The sequence below is a fragment of the Pristis pectinata genome, chromosome 9 (assembly GCF_009764475.1).
Source record: "Pristis pectinata isolate sPriPec2 chromosome 9, sPriPec2.1.pri, whole genome shotgun sequence".
Classification (NCBI taxonomy): domain Eukaryota; kingdom Metazoa; phylum Chordata; class Chondrichthyes; order Rhinopristiformes; family Pristidae; genus Pristis; species Pristis pectinata.
In genome coordinates, this window is record NC_067413.1 from 8,001,517 (window position 1) to 8,010,366 (window position 8,850).

Genomic DNA, 8,850 nt, shown 5'->3' on the forward strand with positions numbered 1-8,850 from the left:
GTAGTCTTATAACAGCTGGATAGAAGCTGTCCTCGAGCCTGGTGGTACGTGCTTTCAGGCTTTTGTATCTTCTGCCCGATGGGGTGGGGGTGGGGGTGGGAAGAGAGAATGTCCGGGGTGGGTGGGGTCTTTGATTATGCTGGCTGCTTTTCTGAGGCAGCAAGAAGTGCAGATGTAGTCCATGGAGGGGAGGCTGGTTTTTAGCTTCAATTTTAATAACTTTGAAATGACATATAGAAGGGATTAACATCAATGACAGCTTCGACAGCTAGCGGAATTCTACCCCTCTACCACCAATTCCTTCTTCATCTGGACCAAATAAACACAAGGGGATAGGTCTACAGGAAGCAAGCTAAGTCCAGCAGAATCCATGTTCGATTTTTTTCTCATAATGCTCTGGAAATCACTCTAAAATGTTTACTGTGTTAAAGTTGTTATCTAAGTACAAGTTGCTGTTAATGTTTAGTAAAATATAAATTGACAGACCACGGCACTCAGTGACTGAGCAAGAGCTGTATTACTCTAAGGAGTAAAAGATGTCACTAGTGAGAGATGGGAAATGGGAATGAAGTAATAATTTGATTATGGAATTGAAACTGGAATTGGTTTAATACTATAACGTGCACCGAGGTTGCAGTGAAAAACTTGTCTTGCATACCGTTCATACAGATCAATTCATTACAACTGTGCATCGAGGTAGTACAGGGTAAAACAATAACAGAATGCAGAATAAAGTGTAATAGCTACAGAGAAAGGGCAGTGCAGGTAGACAACAAGGTACTTTCTATGTCGAATTTTCTATATAGGATCATTTCATATTTATTTTCTGTTAACACCACAATAAAAACATGTCTAAGAAGGATTAGGTTCTTAAGTCCAATTGTACAGCTAATTCTTTTATTGTATTTGAAATCTACAGCACCTCACCTGGTGACAGGGCACACTAAGATAAGATAAGATATCTTTATTAGTCACATGTACATTGAAACACACAGTGAAATGCGTCTTTTGCGTAGAGTGTTCTGGGGACAGCTCACAAGTGTCGCCACACTTCCGGTGCCGACATAGCATGTCCACAACTTCCTAACCCGTACGTCTTTGGAATGTGGGAGGAAACCGGAGCACCCGGAAGAAACTCACGCAGACACGGGGAGAACGTACAAACTCCTTACAGACATTGGCCGGAATTGAATCTGGGTTGCTGGCGCTGCAATAACGTTACACTACAGCATTCCAGGCTCAACAGTGAGTTGAACAATTTCAGATAATCAGTATTATTATTTCATATTTTCAGGGTTCATGGTATTTTCTCTATAATAGACATGAAATTTCCACCATAAATTGAATAGTTGCATACAGACATTGCTGCATTTGTTTCTCTAACTGTAAAGAGGTTCAGGATTCCCGTACAAGCATCATTCAAATAAAATTCCCGAATCTCCCGTTTAGCTGATTGCCTCTGTAAGGATCACTGGGCTCCCAGTCTGGGAAATCAGCTGACTGAACTTGCCCCAGGTTAGACCCAGTGCAGCTGCTGCAGATCTATTAATTTCTATGCACAAAACTGGCAGTGATGGAAAAGATTAAGTTTCAGGTATTTATAATCTTTTTCCTTGGGGAAGAAAATCTTTAATGGTCTGGACTATATGTAACTCCAAACCCACCAACATCATTGATGCCCAGTTCAGGAGCAATTAGGGATGAGGAATAAATGCTGGCATTGCCATGTCAATGATTGAAGAACACAGTTGTCTGCTGACAATTGGTCATCCTGTCCAATTGGGGCCATGATTTTACGCCATTGCGCAGTCCTTCTTCTGCTGCTTCTCAACGCTAAACAGCACAAAAAAAGTTGTGGATCTGACACTTAGAAAAATAAAAGTAAACAAAAGATTTCGGTTTCAAAAAACATGCTCCAGGTAACATTCACTCCTGGAGAAAGTATACAGCAATCTCACAACAGAGGACAGAGATTCAGAGAACATTCACCATATGCTCAATGACAAGACGCATTCATGTTATTAAACGTGCAACTGTTGTGAACCCCTTGTCTCAGCAAAGCATAATGGTGGAGAGCAGGAGGAAGTGTTAATTACGGTATAATGATCGGGGAACAAATTAAATTGACCAATTTTATTGCTGTGTGTAACAATGGTATACAATTAGCTATGAAAATGATGGGAATGAGGAGCTGAGGGAATACTGGTGTTGATATATGATGTAACCAAGAATTTGATATGCAAGTAATTTATGGCTGTGGGACCCATAATATAAATAAATCATGTTAGTGGTAAAACATAATCAAATGTTCAACTAAGCTACACTTGCTTTGCATCTATAAAGCAGCTGGTTCAAAAGATGCATAAAGGAGTGAGAAATTTGGTTAACTTATTTGTGATACACTTTTGTCATCGGATAAATAAAAGTCAAAGTCGAGTTTGTTGTCATATGCACAAGTGCATGTGCGCACAGGTGCAATGTAAAACTTACAGCAGCGTCACAGGCACATCACATCAGATAAGCAGCATTCACAAGAAAAACATAAATTAAACATAAATTATACACAATTTTTACAAGATAAAACACAATTAGAACAAAAAGAAGTCCATTTTAGTGCAAAATGATCAAAGTGGTTACTAAATGCTAAATGCTAAATGCAGCATCCTTACAGGGAGTCTAAATCAGATGCCATTATTGCTGGGAAAATCAGCCAAGATGTCAGGAGAAGGTGGGGATGGATCCAGATGTGATGTGGCATGAGTTCTTCTGTGCTTTGTGAAGTTAAAATGGATAAAAATCATTTCAAATGGCATTTTAAATGAGTGATTCATCTACAAATGGTAAAATAGTGGCATATCTTTATGGGATTTTGTCACTACGTTGAAGGGAAGTATTACATCTAAAACAGTGCTAACCAGAAGTGAGAATGGTGGAAGGGAGCTGCTTTGTGATGAGAGGTAACCACACGTTGAAGGCAGGATTAGCTTCAATGTACACTGCAGTGCCAACCAGTCACCCGAATGGTCAGACAATCATGGAAAGTATTGGCTGAGAAGGAGGCCATTTGGCCCATTGAGTCAATGTCAGCAGAAAATCACAATCCCCAGCCCTTGGTCTATAGGCCTGTCGATCATCAACCTCCCTGACAAGCTGAGTTGGACCTTCCTGCTCACCATGCTGTAGCCTCTCGTAACTTTGTATGCCTCAATTAATCTGTGATTGTGGAAAGGGGCTGCATTTTAATCATTGTATATGGAAGGCAGGGTTGTTACCTTATTGGCAGCACAGTGGCACAGCAGTAGAATGTTTGTTATGCACAGCTACAGCGGCCCAGGTTCAATCCTGAGCTCTGGTGCTGCCATCAATATGGAGTTTGCATGTTCTCCCTGTGACCATGTGTGCTTTCCCCTGGGTGCTCCAGTTTCCCACCACATCCCAATGACATGCAGGTTGTTAGGTTAATTGGCCACTGTAAAATGCGTATCAGGCAGGTGATGGGATGGGGTGGGGTGGAGAGTTGGGGATGTGGGCAGAATAAAATGGCAATGGTGTAGGATTAGTGTAAATGAGTTGGGATCAACTTGCTGGGCCGAAGACTTGTTTCCTATGATTCTTCTCAATTTTCAGCTTCAGTTGAAGTAACTGCAGCCCCGAAAATTTCTCCTCACAGCCATGATACTCCAACCTTAGCAACATTTGGATAATTCTACGCACCCTTTCCAGTGCAATCACGATGAAGGGTCTCGACCCGAAACATTGACTTGTTTATTTCCCTCTGTAGATGCTGTCTAACCTGCTGAGTTCCACTAGCATTTTGTGTGTGTTGCTCCAGATTCCGGCACCTGCAGAATCTCTTGTGTCTCGATCATATACGATGATATCTTTTATTAGTCACATGTACATCAAAACACACAGCGAAATGCATCTTTTGCATAGACTGTTCTGGAGGCAGCCCGCAAGTGTCACCACGCTTCCGGCACCAACGTAGCATGCCCACAACTTCCTAACCTGTACGTCTTTGGAATGTGGGAGGAAACCAGAGCACCCGGAGGAAACCCACACAGATATGGGCAGAACGTACAAACTCCTTCCAGACAGCAGCCGGAATTGAATCCAGGTCCCTGGCGCTGTAATAACATTATACTTGCTGTTATGCAGTGAATGGAACTACGCATAGTACTCCAGCTGTGTACTAAAGTTTTAAACAACCTGAACTTCCTGCTCTTATAGTCTATGCCTTGACTGATAAAGACAAGTACAAGCAGTCTCCAGGTTATGACAGGATTCCAGTCCTGAGTTCCATTTTTTGTTCCAAAATGCTGACAATTCCTTTCCCCCCCACAGATGCTGCTCGACCCACTGAGTTCCTCCAGCGGTTTGTTTTTGTTCCAGATTCCAGCATCTACGGTCTCTCGTGTTTCCCTCCCTGAGAATCGCCTGTAACCCAAACTGTTCATAAGTTAGAAATGAACAGACACAGAGTGTGGGAGATGGTCACAGAGACAGCAGTGATGGGAGAGCGAGGAGGCACGGGGAGAACGGCCACCAGCTCTTCAGTGAGTGAGTCTGCTTGGGGCTCCCAGCTCTGTTCAGCTCCACCCAGCCCCCGATTGTGGGGGCCTAGGTGGGATGGGTGAAGAGGATGGGGAGAGGAAATGTGGAAATACCCTGATAGGAGATGCCTGCAGCAGCTGGCAAATTCATCCTCATCCATCCCGCTGGTCTCCCAAACACTTGTTTGTATGTATGGGGTGTCCGTAAGTCAGGCATTTGTAACCTGGGGAGAACTTCTTAATAAAGTTAAAGATAAGAAGACCATAAACATTCTCAATAAAGATAAGTCTCCCTTGTGTCTTCTTAATTGTTTTAATCAGATGTTCAATCAACATAATACATGTTCCTCATTGCATAAACATTGTGAATATTCAGGAAATGCTTCTCCTGCAATGCCTGAATCAGTTTCAATCTTTGTGACAAAGCTTTGATTTTTGATGCTGTGCCTCCAATCTGTCATTTATTAACAAGGAGGTGACCTTCTCCCCTTCAAAAGTTGCAGTTGTCAACCCTGCCTCTCAGGCAGCTGAAATCAAATAAAAATACCATAGCGAGCAGCAGTTATTGCTTCACTTCCTTTACTGCTTCCAGAATCCTTTTTTTTAATTTTACAGCTGCACTGCTGAGTCTCCATTCTGGTTTAAGCATGATATGCATCCACTGAGCAAGACAGGAGATGGCTTGTTTATTTAGCATTGACGTCTCATCAGTTTTAGCCAGACACTGTAGGAAATGTGTTTTATCTACATCATATAACCATCCATTCGTCTTTATCTGTCTGTGTCCAGGGGAAACTGAGCAAAAAAAATTTGAAGGATCAATAATAGTTGTCAGATATAAGCAGCAATGACATTTCCTTCCATTAGGCAAGGGGGGAAGAGGGAGGGAGGGAAAGCGGAAGGAAGGTGTGGAGGAAGAAGGAAAGAAAGGATGAAGGAAAAGAAGGGAAGGAGGGAGTATGGTTGTAGGGGAGGCTGAGAGGGTGGGAGGGAGGATGGAAGGTGGAAGGGAGGGGAGAGGGGAAGGGAGGAAGATCATATGGGAGGAAGAAGTGGAAGCGTGCAGTATTGCTGAAAGGAATTTGCCATACTGCTGAAATAAAAAGAATGTTGATAGTCTGAAATACATATCACTAAAGCAAATCTTATTGTTTGTCAGAAAAGATGTTAGTGAGATTTCTGGGAACACTGAACATTTTAAAGTCTTCACCAATATATAAGCAATCACAAAGTGATTCATCTTAGCCCACAATTCTAACTTACCTGGAGAATGCTGCAATTGTAAAGTTACAGGAATAATTGTGGTTCTTCTCATCAAGAATTCAAAGCTGATTTATGAGGAATTGAGAGAACTGATGTCTTAGTTTAATATCTCCCCTAAAAGACAACACCTCAAACATGTCTCCGTAACACACAAGGAAGTCAGCCTAGATTTTGTTGCTCCAGCTTTTAAAACCCCCAAGAACTCTCTTGCACAAACAGTAATTAATGCTGGATCATCAATAATTTCAGAGCTATGACTGACAGATTTTTGTTAGCCAATGGTATTAAGGGATCTGGGGAATTGTCAAGTATCTGGAGTTAGATCACAAAGCAGCCAAGACTTCAGTGAATGGCAGAAAGGGCTCAAGGGTCTAAATGACTGGCTCCTGTTCCCATGTTGCTGGAAAATGAGATGTGAATCCACAACTAGTTGATTCAGAGGTAAGTGTGCTGCCTGGTAAACTACTGGTTGCTCCTTAAATATATGATATAGAGTGCAAGTGGTAACTTATTACAAACGCAGAAGCAGACCATTCAGCCCATTGCTGGCTCCTGACAGAGCAATCCTACTTGTCCCATCCCTCCTCTTGTTTCCCTGTAACCCGTTCCCTTTCACTTGCTCGTCAACTCCCCCAATTCTTCTTTTACCACCCACCTACACCAAGGCATGTTTTACAGTGGCTAGTTAACTTTTTGGCTGTGGGAGGAAGCAGGAGCACCCAGGGGAAACCCACCCGGCCACAGAGAGAACGTGTAAACTCCGCAGACAGATCAACTGGAGATCAAGACTGAACCCAGGTTGCTGGTGCTTAAGGCAGCAGTGCTAACTGTTGCAAGACTGCCAACTTGCAGTAGTTCATTTTCAGAGGGAGAGGATGCAAAAGTAAGGATGAATATTAACCTTAACCCTATGGACTGCTCTTCCTGGGAAAACCAGGAGACACTAAGAAAGACCAGAGATAATTCAGAAATATTAAGCAAATTGAGAAAATGCATTCATTAGATGTGAACAAGCAGGTTGAGCTTTGTCAGTCAGAAAAATTCTGAAGGATGGTGCCTGAGGGACTCTACATAATACAGAACATAATAAAAGGCATGTATTCAACAGATTCAAGAGATTGTAGGAGCTGGGTACTGTAGGAACTCAATGGGTCAGGCAGCATCTGTGGAGGGAAATGCACAGTTGACATTTTAGCTTGATACCCTCAGGATGAATTTATGTACACAGAGAATGCGCTTCTTGGAGTGGTCAAAGCAGCTAGCCCTGACATGTTTAAAAGGAGATAACACATGCACGAGAAAGAAAGTTCAAATTGGGCTGAATGTCCCATGATTACACATGCTATTGAGGTAATTGTAATTAAACTTGCACATTGATCTGTAGTGGCAATTAGATAAACTACAGGACCGTGGCGTCCATTGAGGCCAGTGATTGAAGTGTTAAGTTTATCTCTTTGGTTTTCATCCATTCCCACCACAGTAAATCTTACACTGTCTCTCTCAGGAATATAAAGGACATGAGGGTCTAGAAATGCTTGCCGATATTTCATTCTTCAAGTATTGCACTTTGTGTGTTTAATTGGACTTTGGTTAGTGTGAGGCATTGAATCTTAGAAAGTCAAATCAAGGTAGAACTTTCACAGTGAATGGATGGGCCCTGGAGAGTGTTGTCAAACAGAGGGACCTTGGAGTTCAGGTACATGGTTCCCTGAAAGTGGAGTCACAGGTAGACAGGGTGGTAAAGGTGGCTTTTGGCACACTGGCCTTCATCAGTCAGGGCACTGAATAGAGAAGTTGGGAAGTTATGTTACAGTTGTACAAGACATTGGTAAGGCTGCATTTGGAGTAGTGTTCAGTTTTGGTCACCCTGCTAAAGCAAAGATGTTACTAAACTAGAAAAAGTTCAGGGAAGATTATAAGGATGTTGCCAGGACTCATGGGACTGTGTGAAAGGGATAGTTTGGGCAGGCAAGAGCTTATTCCTTGAAGTGCAGCAGACTGAACATAGAATGTAGAACACTACAGCACAGTACAGGCCCTTTAGCCCACAATGTTGTGCTGATATTTTATCCTGCTCTAATATCTATCTAACACTTCCCTCCCACAGCCCTCCATTTTTCTATCATTCATGTGCCTATCTAAGACTCTCTTAAGTGTGCTTAATGTACCTGCCCCCCACCACCTCTGCCAGCAGTGCGTTCCATGCACCCACCACTCTAAAAAAAAAACTTACCCCTGACATCCCCCTTATATCTTCCTCTAATCACTTTAAAGTTAAGCCCCCTCATGTTAACCATTGTTGCCCTGGGGAAAAGTCTGATTGTCTACTTGATCTATGCCTCTTATCATCTAGTACACCTCTATCAAGTCACCTCTCATCCTCCTCCTCTCCAAAGAGAAAAGCCTTAGTTCACTCAACCTATCCTCATAAGACATGCTCTCCAATCCAGGCAACATCTTGGTAAATCTCCTCTGCACCCTCTAAAGCTTCCACATCCTTCCTATATTGAGGTGACTAGAACTGAACACAATACTTTAAGTGTGCTCTAACCAGAGTTTTATAGAGTTGTAACATTACCTCACAACTCTTGAACTCAATACCCTGACTAACGAAGGCCAACACACTATACGCCTTCTTAACAACCCTATCAGCCTGCGTGGCAACCTTGAAGGATCTATGGATGTGGAGCCCAGGATCCCTGTTCCTCCACACTGCCAAGAGTCCTGTCATTAACCATGTATTCTGCCTTCAAAAATCGATCTTCCAATGTGCATCACTTCACACTTTTCCAGGTTGAACTCCATCTGCCACTTCTCAGCCCAGGTCTGCATCCTATCAATGTCCTGTTGTAACCTACAGCAACCTTCTACACTATCCACAACACCACCAACCTTTTTGTCATCTGCAGACTTACTAACCCACCCTTCAAAATCCTCATTTAAGTCATTTATAAAAATCACAAAGAGCAGGGGTCCCAGAACAGATCTCTGCAGAACACCACTGGTCACCGACCTCCAGGCAGAATACTTTCCA